Source organism: Giraffa tippelskirchi, chromosome 1 (assembly GCF_054371585.1).
Source record: "Giraffa tippelskirchi isolate mGirTip1 chromosome 1, T2T-mGirTip1v1.2.pri, whole genome shotgun sequence".
Classification (NCBI taxonomy): domain Eukaryota; kingdom Metazoa; phylum Chordata; class Mammalia; order Artiodactyla; family Giraffidae; genus Giraffa; species Giraffa tippelskirchi.
The window spans coordinates 64,214,142-64,234,499 of NC_137275.1; the positions used below are offsets into that span (position 1 = coordinate 64,214,142).

The window sequence follows — 20,358 nt, forward strand, 5'->3', positions numbered from 1 at the left end:
GATTCTGTTTCATATTTATTTTTTAGTAAAAATCAAGACATTGCCAAAGTTTGATTATAAAAAATAAAATATACTAATAATTTTATATATGTTGTTAAAGAAAGGCAGTAGAATTTTTAAAAATGTTTTAGTAAACATAAATATATTAGTCTTCTGGCATAATGTCAAATATTAAACAAGGATTGTTAATATGGATTTTATTATATCACTGTCTTTCTGTCACTTTAATGACTCATTATGCAAAGAGAAAAGTCACTAATTACTTGTTTATAGTTTTAGGACAATTTTGAGGTGACAGCTTTCAGTTTTTTCTTGAATTTTTTTTACACAGAAGAACTTTCTAAACTTTTATTGCCTATGAAAATAAGTAAATTATCATTAAATTATTTTTATTTTCTTTTCTGTAACACAGTAGTAGAAGATGTGGTTAAAAGAAGAAAACTCAGCCACTTGTTCTATTTATCTATTTACTTCCTACTACAGTTAGACTTCCTTCTAGGTAGGAAGGACTTCAGGGTCTTCCAGAGATAACAGAAGCAACAGGATATAAGGATTTATATAAAGAGATTTAGTATAAAGTACTGGCTCATATGGGCTTCCCAGGTGGCACTAGTGGTAAAGAACCTGTCTGCCAATGCAGGAGATGTAAGAGACGCAGGTTTGATCCCTGAGTTGGGAAAAAGGCCCTGGAGGAGGGAATGGCAAACCACTCCAGCATTCATGCCTGGAAAATCCCATAGACAGAGGAGCCTGCTGGGCTACACTCCAAAGGGTTGCAAAGAGTCAGGCATCACTGAAATGACAGTATGAAGGCACACTATCTCATATAATTATGGAGCCTGAGAAGTCACGTGTCTACAGGCAGCAGGCCGAGGAAGGCCAGTGGTACAGTCTGAAGGCTTGAGAGCCAGAGAGCAGACAGTGTAGATCCCAGGTACAGTCTGAAGGCCTGAGAACCAGCAATGGTGAAGGCAGGAGAAGATCAATGTTCCAGCTCCAGTAGCCAGGCAAAGAAAGGGCAAATTCTCCCTTCTTCCATCCTTTCCTTCCATTCAGGCCCTCAACATTGAATGATGTGCTCCCACATTGGATAGGGCAATCCACTTTGCTCAGTCTGTGGATTTAAATCAAATCTCTTCCAGAAACACCCTTACAGATAAACCCAGAAATAAAGTTGTACTTCAATGTGCTATTTTTACACCTACTGAAGTAGTCAATTTTGCACTCTCTTGGTGCACTGGTCAAGATTTTGTAACCTAATTCAGAAATCAGCCCCTCTTAACTTAAGCTGATGTACAGTTTACTAGAGTTTTATATTCTAGCTCATAACATTACTGGAAATCTGGAGAGCAAGGCTCAGAAAATGTTCCAAATCTAAGATAGGCAGCAGAGAGTATGGACTACATCATCTGCAGGAACAATTTGCTTGGGCATCCTGTAATCCAATAAACTTGGATCCAGTTAGTGCTTGAATGGGAGAGTAACCCACCCAAGGGGTGGGTACATGGACATATTTATAATGGACAATGCACAGAGGATTTAAGAATGATGTCTTAGAAACTAAAATGTCTTACTAGCAGCTAACAAAGAAAAATGAAATCCAGAAATTGATAAACTACCTCTTTAATAATGAAAATGATTTTGGACACTGGGCTTCAAATGAAACTAAAAATATGGACATCATTAAGCTACAAATAATACTCAGCTTAGCTATTCTTTATGGTTTTTTCATTTACTGAAAATATTTGAAAATCAACTTATGGTTGTTTAAACCTATTAGTCCAATTTTCATGAAAGCTGTGCCGATTTTGCCAGAGTTCACATTTAATTTATAGGTAAGATAGCTATAGGGAGAAAAAAGGAAATTTATGATGTCTTTATTCACTTCAGTAAGATGGTTATTATTTTATGGTACATTATTTCAAAAATTATGTTTATCCCATTTACTATGTATGATTTCTAAGACCTCTGTAGTATTTCTATGAGCTACAAACAGGCAAGAATTACTATCCCTATTTTACAGATAAGAAAAGAAAGACAATCAGAGCTCCTATTCATTGTCTAAATATTTTAACATCTGGGTTCCAAATGAAAAACCAAGTTTCTTCACCAAAAGATCTCTGTACACCACACTAAAATAATAATTCAATGTGAACTTATAACTCTTAACTCTGCACTCTGTACTCCTACGAAAACATCACATGACAAATATTTGGCTAATAAGGTGCTTTTTCCAGAATTCTGAAGTTTGAGTAAGCAAGGCAAAGACAAACAAAGAATCTGGGGATGATTCTGTATCTGGCAGGATACCGGAGGTCCACTGTTGGAGGTGCCCCCAAGCAAATTGTTCCTGCAGATGATGTAGTTCATATTCTTTGCTACCTATCTTAGACTCGGAACATTTTCTAAGCCTTGCTTTCCAGATTTCCAGTAATGTTATGAGCTAGAATATAAAACTCTAGTAAACTGTACATCAGCTTAAATTAAGAGGGGCTGATTTCTGAATTAGGTTACAAGATCTTGACCAGTGCACCAGGAGAGTGCAAAATTGACTACTTCAGTGGGTGTAAAAATAGCATATTGAGGTACAAGGTATTTGGGCTCCAGTTTGGAAATTTGTACCTAGTATCAGTACAAAATCTTGTCAAGTAATACACATCCTTTCTGCATTCCTTCTACCATAAAAAATGATAGTACTTGGTTTATCATTTTTAAGGTACATACCATATCCAACATTCTATAATTTTATGATTTCTTTTGGTTTGAAGACAGTGATCCAAAGGCAACGTGGATTAGAGGAAGCAGAAATGAACCTAGCCTCACAAACGATTTAACCCAACTGACAATTCAGCTCAGAATTTTACTAGATTTTAGGTGCTTTTCATCCATTCAATCTGTCTATTAAAGAATATGATAAACTCTCTTTTGAGAGGAATTTACATGTAGAGACTAGATAGTTTTTTACATACCATTCTAGATATTCAAATAAAATTTGTCTTTCATATTAACAAAAAGAGACTAAAACATTGAAAACAGGACCAGACCTATAAGTGACCCAGCTATTGAGTTTAAAAAACATAGTTCTAAAAAAAAACAGTAATAAATATGTTCCATACAATAAATGACAAGATGGAAATACCACTAACTGTAAAATATATTAAATGGAATATCTAAAGGAAAGTAAATGTCTATAATTCAAAATAACTCAATATATATGGGTTTAGCTGTAGATTTGACAGAGCAGAAGAAAAAGTAAAGTGGAAAATTGGTCCGTAGAAAATAAGCAGGATAATAAGGGCTGGAAAGCAGAAGGAATGGAAAATGCAACAAACATTTGGGACAAAGTAAAAAGGCTTAACAGCCACATTTAAATTGAGTCCTAGAAAGGAATGTTGAGAGAGAACAGGAAAGAAATAATAGACGAAAATTTTCCTCACAAATTAAGGATTCAAGAAGTACAGTAAACCACAAAAAAAGCTTTTTTTTTTTTTTGTAAAATGGCTATCAATCCACAACTAAGATAAAATATTGTGTGTGCATGCACACACACAGACACAGATACACACACTCTCACACACATATATAGAAATTAATTTCTTTAAAAAGAGATTTGCTGCACAGCATATCTAAAGTATTTGAAAACTTATGTCCACACACAAGTCCACACCTACAAACAGGTGTTTACAGAAGGAAGCTTTATTCATAGTTGTCAAAACTTGGAAACAACCAAGGTATCCTTAAGTGAGTGAATGAATAAATAAATTGTGGTACATCTAGATGATAGAATATTATCCAACATTGATAATAAATGAGCTATCAAGCCATGAAAGACATGGAGGAATCTAAAATGCATTATTCTAAGTGAAAGAAGGGCTTCCCTGATGGCTCAGCTGGTAAAGAATCCTCCTGCAATTTGGGAGACCTGGGTTCTATCCCTGGGTTGGGAAGATCCACGGGAGAAGGGCATGGTAACCCACTCCAGTATTCTTGCTGGAGAATCCTCACAGACAGAGAAGCCCAACGGGCTACAGTTCATGGGGTCTCAAAGTGTCAGATACGACTAAGCAACTAAGCACACACAAGTGAAAGAAGCAAATCTGAAAAGGCTATCTACTATATGATTCTCACTATATGACATTCTGGAAAAGGCAAAACTATGGAGACAGTGAAAAGATAAGTGGCTGCCAGGAGCTAGGGGAGAATCAGGGATGAACAAGTGAAAGTGAAAGTTGCCTCCGACTCTTTGTGACCCCATGGACTGTATGGACTGCATAGTCCGTGGAATTCTCCAGGCCAGAATACTGGAATGGGTAGCTTTTCCCTTCTCCAGGGGATCTTCCCAACTCAGGGATTGAACCAGGTCTCCCACATTGCAGGCATATTCTTTACCAGCTGAGCCACAAGGAAGCCCAAGAATACTGGAGTGGGTAGCCTATCCCTTCTCCAGTGGATCTTCCCAGCCCAGGAATCGAAACAGGGTCTCCTGCATTGCAGGAGGATTCTTTACCAACTGAGCTATGAGGGAAGCCCCAGAGATGAATAGGTGGAGCACAAAGAATGCATAGGGCAGTGAAACCATTCTGCATATTAATACAGCAACAACTACATGTCATTGTATACTAAAAAAAAGACTATCTGATTTCTCATCAGAAACAATGAAATCCAGAAAACAGCCATGGGGTCGCAAAGAGTCAGACACAACTAAGCAACTATGCATACACGCATGCCAAGGATACAGGTTGCAACCTTTAGGCTAACCACTAAAAACAACAGCTAAATAATATAAGTCTAACTAGCTAATTGAGAGGAATAATGATAAAATAACAACAAATAATACCTCAATTAATTGATCCAAAACAAGATGAGAACAGTGAAGTGAAAGTCGCTCAGCCGTGTCCAACTCTTTGCAACCCCATGGACTATACAGTCCATGGAATTTTCTAGGCCAGAATACTGGAGTGGGTAGACTTTCCCTTCTCTAGGGGATCTTCCCAACCCAGGGACTGAACCCAGGTCCCCCAAATTGCAGCAGATTCTTTACCAGCTGAGCAAACACGGAAGCCCAAGAATACTGGAGTGGGTAGCCTATCCCTTCTTCAGCGGATCTTCCAGACCCAGGAATCGAACTGGGGTCTCCTGCATTGCTGGTGGATTCCTTACCAGCTGAGCTACCAAGGAAGCCCAGGAATGTAATATTGTGAGATAAATAAGAAATGAAAAAAAAAAGATGGTAGACCAAAACCCAGTGTATCAGTGATTACACAGAAATCAAATGGACTATTATAATTAAGTGAAAAGTCTGTCAGGCATGATTAAAAAGAAATGTTCCTTATAAGAATCACAGAAAAGTTAAAGTAAAATGACTAAAAAGTCAAAAAGGAAGGAAGAATGTCAAAGAAGTAGAATCAGATCCACTCAAATGACAAGGCCATTTCTATGCTGTCTTGTGGTCCTGAGATGGGCTAGTCCTAAATTTGGGAAAGCAAGGGGAGGAACTTATCTCACAGATGGGAAGGAACTTCTATTTCATTACCCAGGAGAACGCTTCTATCCACTTACAACCCACAACTTGTCTTCATTTGTCTGGTTGGGCAAAGGAAAGAACTTACATTGCTGGTCTCTGAGTTTTCCAATGACTTTGCAGTAAGCAGTTCTGCCAAAGATAGTCAAGGTGAAGGCTAGGGAGAGTGGTGATTCAGAAGCATATTTGCCCATTGGTTCAAGTCTCAGTCTTTAACTAGTTTTATTCTTAATGAAATCCATACATTGGCCTCTATCTGTCTGCTCTTAATGACTAATTTGTCAATTCGTTCAAAGCTCTAAAGTGATTTAAGAATGAGATAAATGATTAACCTCCAACCTGCACATAATAAGTAGGTGTGAAAGTTCTCAAGGAAAATGCACCTATTTTCAATTTTTATTTCAGTTCCCCAAACACATATTCATGTGCACAGTAAAACATACCTCAGTTCAGTTCAGTCACTCAGTCGTGTCCGACTCTTTGCGACCCCATGAATCGCAGCACGCCAGGCCTCCCTATCCATCACCAACTCCCGGAGTCTACCCAAATCCATGTCCATCGAGTCAATGATGCCATCCAGCCATCTCATCCTCTGTCGTCCCTTTCTCCTTCTGCCCCCAATCTTTCCCAGCATCAGAGTCTTTTCAAATGAGTCAACTCTTCGCATCAGGTGGCCAAAGTATTGGAGTTTCAGCTTCAACATCAGTCCTTCCAATGAACACCCAGGATGGATCTCCTTTAGGATGGACTGGTTGGATCTCCTTGCAGCCCAAGGGACTCTCAAGTCTTCTCCAACACAACAGTTCAAAAGCATCAATTCTTTGGCACTCAGCTTCACCATCCAACTCTCATATCCATACATGACTACTGGAAAAACCATAGCCTTGATTAGACGGACCTTTGTTGGAAAAGTAACGTCTCTGCTTTTTAATATGCTATCTAGGTTGGTCATAATTTTCCTTCCAAGGAGTAAGTGTCTTTTAATTGCATGGCTGCAATCACCATCTGCAGTGATTTTGGAGCCCAAAAAAATAAAGTCTGACACTGTTTACACTGTTTCCCCATCTATTTCCCATGAAGTGATGGGACCAGATGCCATGATCTAAGTTTTCTGAATGTTGAGCTTTAAGCCAACTTTTTCCACTCTCTTCTTTCACTTTTATCAAGAGGCTCTTTAGTTCTTCTTCACTTTCTGCCATAAGGGTGGTATCATCTGCATATCTGAGGTTATTGATATTTCTCCTGGCAATCTTCATTCCAGCTTGTGTTTCTTCCAGCCCAGCGTTTCTCATGATGTACTCTGCATATAAGTTAAAACATACCTGCTCATTTATAAATGAACTGAGATTAAATTACTATCAAAAGCAGCATTAATGAGAAAGAAAATAAACTGTTGGGCAGCTTGAGCAAGTGCCTATCAGTTCTGGTAGGGTCTGTTCCCTACACTCTCTTGACATCATTTAGGGGATTATCCTAGGGAGGATCTGAGGTGCAACACTGCATGAATGAATGCTAGGACTTGGTCAAGGCACAGCCTCCAAATCATTAACTGCCAGCACCTACTTTTTGACAGCCCACACTAGTGAAAGATGAATAAATATAGAATCTAGTTTCAGAACATAGGAGAGCCAGGGCTTTCTTGCTTTATTCATCTTCTCAATTGGTCTGAGACTAAAGAACTTAGATCATAATTTCTAGAAAGGTTCCCAAATTTTGGAAAATAGACAACATTTTATTTTACTTTTTAAAATAAAGTATACCTAATGGAAACCATTTATGATTTTATTAGTAGTAGCACTTTTGACATTCTTTTCTCCCAGTTTCTTCATATTTTTCCTATAATTGAGATTATCAATATTAAATGACTCTTTAGACTCTGTATGCCTTTCTTAATTACAGTTGCTCTTTCTTTTAATGTTCAGCTTTTTAAAAGTTTTATTACTTATTATTATCAATCACTCACATTTAATAATGTACACAAAATTACCTTTACTCTTTTACATTTTGATACCTTAGACTTAATGATATGCAATTGTTTGATATTTCTTTTTGCAGAGAGATGTGTCACTGTTCTGAGTTAGAGTTGTTTTGAACTAGCTTTTATCTTTCAGCATTTAAATGATCTAAGTCCTGTGTAGCTTGCTGTATTTTTCTTTATTATTTACTTTCTCCCATGTTAAAGTCATCTGTTGAAATTTCTGCTGCTTTTTTAAAACTCCTACTCTTTGTTTTAAAATATTCAAGTCGACGTTAGACTTCTTTATAACTCCCACACTCAAAGTACCATCTTATGCCTTACCTGAAAAAAACTTTAACAATAGTTTCACAGCCTGCTTTGAAATTCTAAAAATGATAGAAGTACATTTTAGAAAATATGAGCTGGAAAAAGGCCTAAGGGAAAAAAATTAGTTTGGACCACATATTTATCAAGATCATTACTTTATCAATAAGAAAACTGAACCACAGAGAAGTAATTTGCATGACTCAAGTTACCCAGACTTTACTGTTCAATGCTATGATCAGAATTTGCTGTGATCAGTACCAGGCTGGTACTATTTTAATCATAACGTATCATGGCTTGTGCTAGGTAATTGGTTGAATGCTTCTAAGAATATTGACAGTTTCTTACTAAGTAACCAAAATCAAAATAAAATTCATAGCTCCATTAACCAAAATAATCTAGAATGTACCCTTATGGTCAACAAAAGAGTCCAAAATGCAGTACTTGGATGCAATCTCAAAAACGACAGAATGATCTCTGTTCGTTTCCAAGGCAAACCATTCAATATCACGGTAATCCAAGTCTATGCCCCGACCAGTAACGCCGAAGAAGCTGAAGTTGAACAGTTCTATGGAGACCTACAAGACCTTCTAGAACTAACACCCAAAAAAGATGTCCTTTTCATTATAGGGGACTGGAATGCAAAAGTAGGAAGTCAAGAAACACCTGGCGTAACAGGCAAGTTTGGCCTTGGAGTACAGAATGAAGCAGGGCAAAGGCTAATAGAGTTTTGCCAAGAGAACGCACTGGTAATAGCAAACACCCTATTCCAACAACACAAGAGAAGACTCTACACATGGACATCACCAGATGGTCAACACCGAAATCAGATTGATTATATTCTTTGCAGCCAAAGATGGAGAAGCTCTATACAGTCAGCAAAAACAAGACCAGGAGCAGACTGTGGCTCAGATCATGAACTGCTTATTGCCAAATTCAGACTTAAATTGAAGGAAGTAGGGAAAACCACTAGACTATTAGGTATGACCTAGATCAAATCCCTTATGAGTATACAGTGGAAGTGACAAATAGATTTAAGGGACTAGACCTGATAGACAGAGTGCCTGATGAACTATGGACAGAGGTTCGTGACATTGTACAGGAGACAGGGATCAAGAAAATCCCCATGGAAAAGAAATGCAAAAAAGCAAAATGGCTATCTCAGGAGGCCTTACAGATAGCTGGGAAGAGAAGAGAAGTGAAAAGCAAAGGAGAAAAGGAAAGATATTCTTATCTGAATGCAGAGTTCCAAAGAATAGCAAGGAGAGATAAGAAAGCCTTCCTCAGGGATCAGTGCAAACAAATAGAGGAAAACAACAGATTGGGAAAGACTAGAGACCTCTTCAAGAAAATTAGAGATACCAAAGGAACATTTCATGCAAAGATAGGCTCGATAAAGGACAGAAATGGTATGGACCTAACAGAAGGAGAAGATATTAAGAAGAGGTGGCAAGAATACACAAAAGAACTGTACAAAAAAGATCTTCATGATCCAGAATGTCACGATGGTGTGATCACTCACCTAGAGCCAGACATCCTGGAATGGGAAGTCAAGTGGGCCTTAGAAAGCATCACTACGAACAAAGCTAGTGGAGGTGATGGAATTCCAGTTGAGCTATTTCAAATCCTCAAAGGTGATGCTGTGAAAGTGCTACACTCGATATGCCAGCAAATTTGGAAAACTCAGCAGTGGCCACAGGACTGGAAAAGGTCAGTTTTCGTTCCAATCCCAAAGAAAGGCAATGCCAAAGAATGCTCAAACTACCGCACAATTGCACTCATCTCACATGCTAGCAAAGTAATGCTCAAAATTCTCCAAGCCAGGCTTCAGCAATACGTGAGCCGTGAACTTCCAGATGTTCAAGCTGGTTTTAGAAAAGGCAGAGGAACCAGAGATCAAATTGCCAATATCCGCTGGATCATCGAAAAAGCAAGAGAGTTCCAGAAAAACATCTATTTCTGCTTTATTGACTATACCAAAGCCTTTGACTGTGTGGATCACAATAAACTGTGGAAAATTCTGAAAGAGATGGGGATACCAGACCATCTGACCTGTCTCTTGAGAAACCTGTATGCAGGTCAGGAAGCAACAATTAGAACTGGACATGGAACAACAGACTGGTTCCAAATAGGAAAAGGAGTCCGTCAAGGCTGTATATTGTCACCCTGCTTATTTAACTTATATGCAGAGTACATCATGAGAAACGCTGGGCTGGAAGAAACACAAGCTGGAATCAAGATTGCCTGGAGAAATATCAATAACCTCAGATATGTGGATGACACCACCCTTATGGCAGAAAGTGAAGAAGAACTAAAGAGCCTCTTGATGAAGGTGAAGGAGGAGAGTGAAAAAGTTGGCTTAAAGCTCAACGTTCAGAAAACTAAGATCATGGCATCTGGTCCCATCACTCCATGGGAAATAGATGGGGAAACAGTGGAAACAGTGTCAGACTTTACTTTTTTGGGCTCCAGAATCACTGCTGATGGTGACTGCAGCCATGAAATTAAAAGACGCTTACTCCTTGGAAGGAAGGTTATGGCCAACCTAGATAGCATGTTTAAAAGCAGAGCCATTACTTTGCCAACAAAAGTCCATCTAGTCAAGGCTATGGTTTTTCCAGTGGTCATGTATGGATGTGAGAGTTGGACGGTGAAGAAAGCTGAGCGCCGCAGAATTGATGCTTTTGAAGTGTGGTGTTGGAGAAGACTCTTGAGAGTCCCTTGGACTGCAAGGAGATCCAATCAATCCATCCTAAAAGAGATCAATCCTGGGTTTTCATTGGAAGGTTTGATGTTGAAGCTGAAGCTCCAATACTTTGGCCACCTCAAGCGAAGGGTTGACTCATTGGAAAAGGCCCTAATGCTGGGTAGGATTGGGGGCGGGACGAGAAGGGGACGACAGAGGGTGAGATGGTTGGATGGCATCACCGATTCGATGAACATGGGTTTGGGTGGACTCCGGGAGTTGGTGATGGACAGGGAGGCCTGGCGTGCTGCAGTTCATGGGGTCGCAGAGAGTCGGACACGACTGAGCAACTGAACTGAGCTGAACCCTTATGGCATTATGTGTAAATTTGAATGTACAAATATTTACATACATATATATATATGTATGTATGTATATACACATATATATTCATACACACAACATCTATAATACATATTATATATAACCTGTATATTTATTATACATGTTTATATGTAGTATATATGGCATATAGCATGTATATAGTGGATAAAATATATAGTAGATACAGTATACAATATATAAGTACAGAGTATATAGTACTTACTCTACAGGAATTGGCCAAAATGTGTTATTTTTGTGATCATTATCTGCTCCTTTATTTATAAAATATAATCAAATTAAAAAATCCCAAAATGTCTTATTTTTGTGATCATTACCTACTCCTTTATTTATAAAACATAATTAAATAAAAAAATCCAAGTTTGTTATTTTTTATGAATAAAAATATTGTAGATAATGAAGGTATCAATAAACATGAATTGCCATAACACAGATCCTTAAGTAAAAGCTGAATTTTTACTATTCCAGGAATGTGAATAGAAAGTTTGATAGTTACTCTCTTCCCCCCACTCCAAAGAGATTTACTGTTCTTTTAAATATAAAACACGAAGAAAATTCCAGTTAATGGGCTTGTTCACATTTGTTGATTCAATGTTATTTTTGACTGACCTGGTGCTCAGTGAAAGATACAGTAATGGTAGAAGACATAACTAAGCTAAAATTCAGTATGCTCAAACACAACCTATGAGCAAAAAGATGGTGAAAGATGAAGCTGTATAAGCAGCCAAGCATAAGAACATGAAGCAATTAAGAAGATTACGAATTTTACCCTGAGTAAAAATGTTAGAGACTGAAGGATTTTATGCCAGGAAGCAATACCACCCCCTCTTTATCCTATGAAAATAGAAATCTTTCTAACACAATCTGATCATGCCAGCCTTCTATTTAAAATTTTCAATGATTCCCCATCAGCAATTTATTTTTTTATTCATTATCTCCTAGCACTTTTGATTTAGACATTAAATCTAGACATTTTGAAATTTCACAAACAGGATATCTATTTCCATATCCATCACTAGGATCTTGTGATTTCTTCGGTAGAATGTCCCATCATCTCATTCTCAATGTCTATTTCCTCTTACCTCCAGTCTTCAGCCCCAAATTCTCCCAAAACATTATTGGGTAAATCTAAATCTCCTCTTGCCATCCTGGACCAAGGAAACTGCACACATTTCCGACATCAATCCAAAATATGTTGGCCTCTCTTTCCTTTAGGATTACTAAGACTTTACATTTGAATCTCGTAACACTTATCTGACTGTATTATGTATTCACACAGTTTTTTCTCTACTGGATTCTAACAGGAGCTGTGACTTATGTATCACTGTAACCTTAGCATATAACATATGTTGGCATTTAATAAATGTTGGTTAAAGAAAAGAAGGAATGGATGAATTTACTGTGAAGCAGAGGAAGATTGATGAAGACTAAGGATATCTATCTGGTTTATCAGATGAAAGTCTTTGAGAAAACTGAAGGAAGTGTGAATCTGAATAAAGTAAGAGATGTTAGAAAAGGATACAGCAATAGTAATTCAAATAAAATTCTCTATTCCTAAGTAACGATTCTGTACTGAACCTTACTCTTTCTCAACCAGAGTTAAAAATGGATGATGGAGGCACAAGGGAAATTCTCTAATATTTTAACAGAGGTTTCTGACTTACTTCTCTCTTAACTGTGAATACTACCTAATAACAACATCAAAATACATTAAAAAAAAAAAACTTGGCAATTGAAAAATATTTCACAATACCATCAGCCAACTGATTAAAGCAGCTTGAATTCAATGGAGATGGATTACAGAGTAAGATCACTTAGCTGTTATACTTATACAATAGCATACTAGACCAAGATGTCAGCAAATTTTGTAAAATAATGAGATGCCCACACTTCTTTCTTGACAATTTTTTTGTTGTTGTTTACAAAGAATTTAATTTTGCCCAAAAAGAGATCTAGCCTTTGCCCTGAAATTCTAGGAGGTAATCTCTAGACTCTTAGAATGTCATGCCTGACCATAGAGTCTTTGTTCAGGGTTGGGGCTGGTCATGCTAGAAAAAAACAGCAATACGATTGAGGGTGGGGGCTTTGGGTCACACAGTATCAGCTGACCTGGAGACTGAGATGAACCCAGTGGACAACAAATCAATTAATACTGCACACTTGGTAGAGACTCAGTAAAAACTCTAGAGTCAAGGCTAAGTTGAGCTTACCTGGTTGGCAAGACTCCAAGCATATCATCATACATTGATGCCTTGTGAGTAATACATTCATGAGTCTGTGGAAGGAGAACAATAGAAGCTCCACGTTAGGTGTCTGCTCTTTGCACATCTTCTCTTTGCTAATTTTCTTCTGTATCCTTTGCACAGTATATTGATAAATATAACAGCTTTCAGTGAGTTCTGCATATCTTTCTAGAAAATTACTGAAACTGAGAGTTGTTTAGGGAGATCCCCTTGAGCCTACTATTTGCATCATAAGTCAAAGCACTTGTGTGGACTGTTTCCCCATTCTCATAATTATCTAAAATGTTTGCAACTTTCAAATACTTCCTACACTATTCCTATTCTGGGCCCCCATCTATTGTTGTTGTTGTACTCTCTGACCTTACCTGGAGTGCGAAGCATATGCTAACAAACTTTATTTAGAAGAAATGAAGAAGAAAGCCCACTACAGCTCTGTGTGTGTGTGTGTGTGTGTGTGTATGTGTGTGCAAATGTGCTCAGTCATGTCCAACTCTTTGTGACTCATGGACTGTAGTCCCTCTGGCTTCTCTGTCCATAGAAGTTTCTAAGCAAGGATTCCGGAGTGGGCTGATATTTCCTACTCCAATTGCTTTGTGAAGTTCACTTAAAAAAAAAAAAAAAGGAGTAGATGAGAGAATAGTTGTTTATTTGGCCTGAGGAACTTGTGGGCCGAGGCATACATGCCTATCACAAAAATAAGGAATCTGCAGGTTTTCTTGCTAGAACATCAAGTACATAAGAATGCTGTCAAAACTTTGACTGCATAAAAAAAGGCTCTGGCCAACATGTATGGGCATCAAGAAGTGGCAATCATTATACCCACGGAATGGGCACCTTCTGATGATCACAGCACCAATTCTGCATGAAGTAGAAGAGCAAAAACACACAGAAAACCTCACTGGTTTGCAACTTTTGGAGTTTTCCAGGTGAAATTCAAAACTGGCCTCCATGCAGAGAGGAAAAGGAGAGACAGAAGGAAGAAGCAGATCACTCTAGATTCGTTAAGTGATAGGATAAATAAGCAAGGGAACTCATATTCAAGGCTTGTCTTAGCTACAACATAACTAGGTCTTTGTACCCGCCAGAATCTTAAAAGTTTATATAGAGGCCTTAATGAGATTCAGTCATGTATTTACATAGTCCAGACAGTTTCGACAACACATCACTCTCATGTGACTACATACTTGGAAAAGTTCTGACTACCAGAATGGTGGAAGAAAGATCCATTTCAAGGACAGGGGAGGGGGTGAGAACTCTCTGACTGCCCAGGTCCAGTTTGGGGGGTCAACCAATGGCCACATCCTCTAGATGAACTCCTCCAACAAGCCTGAGTGTTCAAGTGTCTGTATTGGTTTTCTATTGCTGAGTAACAAATTGCTACACATTAGGAGGTTGAAACACACTCAGACATTAGCTCACAGATCTATAGGTCAGCAGTCCTACAGGCCCAATAGGATTCTTTGCTTGTGGGGTCTCACAAGGCCAAATCAAGGTATCTGCTGGGCGGGGCTCTTATCTGAAGGATCTTGGGAAGAATCTCTTTCCAAGCTCATCTCAGGTGTTATCAGAATCTAGTGCTTAAAGATGTAGGTTAAATATCTCCTTCCCTTGGAAGTTGTCAGCTGGGAGCCATCTTCAGCTTCTATAGATGACATTCTCACACACGTAACTGTCATCTTCAAGTCAGCAATGCTACTTCAGGTCCTTCTACTTTGAATCTCTCTCAATCTCCCTTTGGCCATCAGTCAAAGAAAACTCTTCTAAAGGGCCCACATGATTACCGGTACCTGCTACTCTCCCTTTTGATTAAACTCATAGTCAACTGACTAATTACGCTTAATTACATCTGCAAAATCCCTTTTGCCATTTAAAGTGACATAATCACAAAGGAGTTATCACATTCACAGTCTCAGAGATTAGGGAAGGCATTATTGGGAACCATAGGTTACTTGTGCAGAAATTTGAACTGACAAATACTTCTTTTGTTTATTGAGATTCTGTGAGACACTGAGTTACAGTGGTGTACTATAACAAGCACAGTTTTGCTACATGTACACTTGTTATTACAGTGTGGTTTCTGTGCATGAAGAAAATTGTAGGTGATAACTGAGCCCTCTGAGGCAGGGTTTTCCACAAGCAGAAGTTAATAATGAACCTTGAGAAATTAACCTGATCCTTAGTGTACCATGGTCAATTTCTTATAAAGCTGTCAGGTCTCTTTGAGTGCTTTAGTCTTATTGAAAATGATACAATTTCATCCATAGCCGTCAAGATTGGGACCTTCAAAGGGCACTGTAACAACTGAACCCTTTACACCTAACCATATCTCTATGATGTTTCTAAAAGGAAGAGAGCCACCTGGATAAAAATCAAAAATAAAATGTTACTGTAAAAGATGTTCATATTTTTTCTTATGAGAATTCCAGATTCATTACACGTGAGTAGTGAATTTTAACCAGTTCACAACTGGTTATAATTTACTTGTTAGTAAGAACCAAAAATAAAATTGAAACCTAAGGTAATCCTCACTCCAAATGTTAAAATCAATTAATAAATCACTCACTGTCAAGCTCTTTCATGGAAAATCTGTCATCACTTTTAGCTACAAAAATGAAGCACAAAGTCTACCCTGACATAAACAGAGGGAGTTGACAGAGTGGTGAGCACTTCCATTTCCTGAAATGCACTCCCTGTACACATAAGGTTGTGAATATTCCTCAAATCAGATAAAAAAAAAAAAAACACATAATTTTAACATAGAATTTAACACATAGTTTAAATTCAATATTGAAAAGAATTCATGTATTTCTGAGAGGTTGCATGATTCCAAAGTTGAAAAATAACTTTTCTATAACATATAATTTAGTTATCCCCTTGGAATTCTGGAGCTTGATTTATATTGATACATTGAAGCTGTGAAATTAAATGCACATATTCTTACAATGAGGAAACTAAGAGATAGGAAGACTACTTAGATAATTTTTAGCAAGATTCATTGGCAGACCTCAGACCAAACACTGCTAAAAACTCCCTGACTTTTTTTTTTTTTACCATATCAAACTACACCCCATTTCACAATAAAAATTTTCCTTTCAAATTAATCATATAGAAATGTCTCTCAAAGTCTAATCTCAAGGCCTCAATCAGTTGTTTAAAACCCCATCTTAGCTTTACCTATAAAATACTGAATCAGAAAGTGTGAAACTGTTACCATAATAAGCATGTTTGTAAGCTTTTTGTAGGTAAAGTTTAAGAACTACTGCCTTTTGAAACATAAATCATTTACTTGTTTACTCATTGTACTACACTAAAAAGATCCCTGTTTGAGCTCACTTATTCCTCAATGATTCTACAATTATCCCAAATTTCCTTTCATAATTTTAAATGAAAATCAGCTTGTATATTCATTGATTTAAAGATAACTATTCTGAAATTCTTAGTAAATCTGACAAAGTTGAATGCATACTACATCCCATTGATTAGGGCATCCTATGCAGTATAAGCAAGATTTTCAGACAATGTATAAACTATTTTAAAATCTGTGCTTTCTTATTTTTAACCATGATAATACTGAAGATTATAATTGCTTGTATTCTGAAGTTACAATTTCTTTAGTGATAATTCAATATACAAGAAATCTGAACCCTGGTTAAAAATCCATGTGTGATTTTTTTCAGGCCTAATTATAAGCAATAATTGTCTGTCAGGCCACTTGGGGGAAAGTTGCTCTCCCCACACCAGGTTTGATGCACAGCCGTCTCTAAAGGGAGTTGCAGTCAAGGAAACAGGCCCCCTAGCCTTCACTCTTTCACGTATTTCCATTTCTAGTCCAGGCACCTCCATTCCCAGGTCTATGTATCTGAAGCAATAGGTAAACAACTTCCTGGCAGCTCCTGAGGCCTCATTACTGGGAAGAATGCAGAAACCTTCAACTTTCCCCAACCCTAACTCAGCATCCAGTACTTTTCCATTCCCACCTCTTCCCCTGCCAACACGCTATAGCCCACAGAACTGCTGGAGTCTTTTGTTTAGGGCTTCCTCAAAAGTAAGACGACCCACCACATCTGCGCTAAGCTACCTGACCCTTGATGGGTGTGCCATTCAATAGAGGACAATGAAATCTGCGTTTGTTCCAGTTCTTTATATTGATAACTCTGGCTTATACCATCGTAGTAAGTAATGAATGACTGAATCCTTTCATGTATGGCTTGCTGCTTTAATTGGCGACTCTGACACCTGAAAGCTCAGTTCTCTCTCTGATCACCTGAGCTCCTGACAGTATACAGTCATATTCCCTTTTTAAGAGATCATTCTCTTTGGTTTTGTTAATAATAAGTACCAATTATCTGTCTCTAATTCTGGGCCACCAATTTTCTCCTGGCCTGGGTATTGGTTCTTGGGCCTTCAAATTCTGATTGGAATCGGCACTTTTGGCTCTCTGGCTCTCGAGCCTTCAAATTACATCATAGGCTTTTTCTTAATCTAGTAGCGGTGGGCAGATGGTGGGGTTTTCAGCCTCCACAGTCAATAAGCCAATACCTCATAATAAATCTTTTCAGATAGATAAGTGATAGAGCTAGAGATCTCCTATTGGTTCTATTTCTTTGGAAAACCCTGACTAGTACAGCCCCTTTAGTGATAATTCACCATAGACCTTTCACTAATAATATTTAGTACACCAAAGCACTGCATATTAAACACTGACATTAAAAGTTTGCTGACTGGTAGTTTCCTGTTTCAACTCTGACACATAAAGAGCTGAAAATGTTTATTGCCATCTGTTATGAGCTGAATTGCATACATTCAAGATTCATATGTCGAATGTCTCACTCTCAGTACCTCAAAATGCAACTGAAGTTGGAGACATGGTAACTAGGATAAAATGAGATCACTAGGCCCTAATCCAGTGTGACTGGCTGGTGTCCTTGTAAGAAGAGGAAATTACAGATAAACACCAAGGGGAGACCATGTGAAAACACAGGGAGAAGACAGAGAAGGCCAACTATAATCTGAGGAGGAAGGCCTCAGAAGAAATCAACCCAGCTGACACCTTGACTTCTAGACTCCAGACTGTGAGAAAATAAATTTTGCTTGTTTAAGGCACCAAGGCTGTGATGTTTTGTCATGGTTACTCTAGCGAATCCATACACCATCCTTACAATAAGAGAAAGCTGGACAAACTGAAACTCAATGAAGTTTCTCAGACCTATCAAAAAAGTGAGATTGTAGGGAAAACTGCAACCTGAAATCTAAAAAGTGAGGGGACTCCAGAGTCAGAGCTGATATCTGCTTACACAGAGTAGAAACTGTAGAGCATTAAACTATTTGAAATACTGAAACAGCAATTTTGCCAAATTGCTTGAGGCTTAATGTCACCTATGGTGACAATGAGAAACTCTTGGGAGCCATAGTCTTAGGTCTCTTGCCACGCCACACCACACACACACACACACACACACACTCACACACACACACACACACACACACACACACTTAGCTCCCCAAATACACACTTTGCTGGGCTTCACAGACAGAAACTGTTCAGGTTTTCAGGTGTGGGCTGTGCATACTGGCTTACTTCCAGAGTCTACTGTGGAAAGGGACAAAAAGGAGCCACTTTACAGTAAACAAACTTGACAAAACTATCTCAGTGAGATAACATCAACAGTGATGCCTTGTTGATGGTATATACTTCTGACATGTGGTGGTGAGAATGGAACTTTACCTGTGTGGCTTTCTCCCAAAAATTAGCCTGAGTCTAATTAATTAAAAAAAAAAAAGAGAGAGAGAGAGAGACCCATTAAGGGACACTGTATAGAATTTCTGAGCAGTAATCCTCAAAACTGTCAAAATCACTGAAGACAGAATAAATTATGAGAAAATATCATAGCCAAGAGGAGCCTAAGAAGACATAATTACTAAATGCAATTTTATATCCTGAATGATATTCAGGAATAGAAAAATAATACTGGAGAAAAATTAAGAAAATGAGAGTAAAATATAGACTTTAATTCATTTTTAAAAGCCATTTGCTTGATACTTGCTCAGGATTGTATATTTAAATATGTTAATATTAATATATCACATATATATATATATATATGTACGTATGTATGTATATATCTTATGGGCTTCCCTGGTATTTCAGTGATAAAGAATCCGCCTGCCAAAGCAGGAGACATGGGTTCCATCCCTGGGTGAGGAAGATCCCCTGGAGAAGGAAACGGCAATTCCAGTATTCTTGCCTGGGAAACCCCATGGACAGAGGAGCCTGGCAGGCTGTTGTCCATAGGGGATTACAAAACAGTCTGACATGACTTAGCAAACACCACCATATAACTTATACTAGGTGCAATAAATACCTAGACTGTTCACCTACAGATATACATGCATCAGAAATAAATCCAAACAACCTCACCAGGCAGGCTGTGGTCATTCAGGAGGCCGTGCTGGCCCTCCTAAGGCAGAGCCAGCCACCAGAGAATGGGAACCACAGAGGCATAGAAGAATGAAAGAAGAACCTATTCCTGCCATGACCATCATCACCACAGTGCAACAGGCACCTCTAGGTCAGCACTAATCTCCAATAAAAACTGCATCGCAAAGCCGGACTTACGTGGTACCAGTCCCCTCCGGGTGAGCACTGCAGCAGCGAGTCCTCTGAGATGCCGGCGACACACTCCTCAGGATGGTCTCCTTGCCAGCCAAGCACCAAACCAAGCACCGACCCGCGGGAGCAGCTCTAGGAGCTGAAGCGGGTCAAGACAGCAGGCAGCGACAGCGTGGTCACCGCGCTGAGTGTGGGCACAGGCGGGCAGCCGCGGGCGAGGGGTGTCCAGACCAGCGGCCAGAGCCCTCTTCCTACTGGGAGTATCAACTGCGCGGTGCGCACAGGATACACTGCCTCTCGCGATACTTGGAGAGCGTCCTCTTCGTGCGTAGAGGGCCCTAGGGTTGCATATCACGCCTCAGCACAGAAAACGCAAAAACCAGGTGGCGTTAAAACTCCTTAATTTAGACAGAAGTCATACTTGGCAGTGGCACTCCACTCCAGTACTCTTGCCTGGAAAATCCCATGGATGGAGGAGCCTGGTAGGCTACGTCCATGGGGTCGCTAAGAGTCAGACATGACTGAGCGACTTCCCTTTCTCTTTTCCCGTTCATGCACTGGAGAAGGAAATGGCAACCCACTCCAGTATTCTTGCCTGGAGAATCCCAGAGATGG

At 38.7% G+C, this 20,358-nt stretch overlaps 1 long non-coding RNA gene across 1 annotated transcript; it reads right to left on the bottom strand.

Annotated features, from left to right (window-relative positions):
* Positions 1–3,478: 3,478 nt before the first annotated feature.
* On the bottom strand, positions 3,479–20,008 carry LOC145521233 (uncharacterized). Its single transcript, XR_014065252.1, has 4 exons — positions 19,750–20,008; positions 13,101–13,165; positions 6,033–6,821; positions 3,479–4,701 (listed from the first exon to the last, which is right to left on the bottom strand). It is a non-coding gene; the product is annotated as an uncharacterized LOC145521233 (long non-coding RNA).
* Between the last annotated feature and the right edge of the window lie 350 nt (positions 20,009–20,358).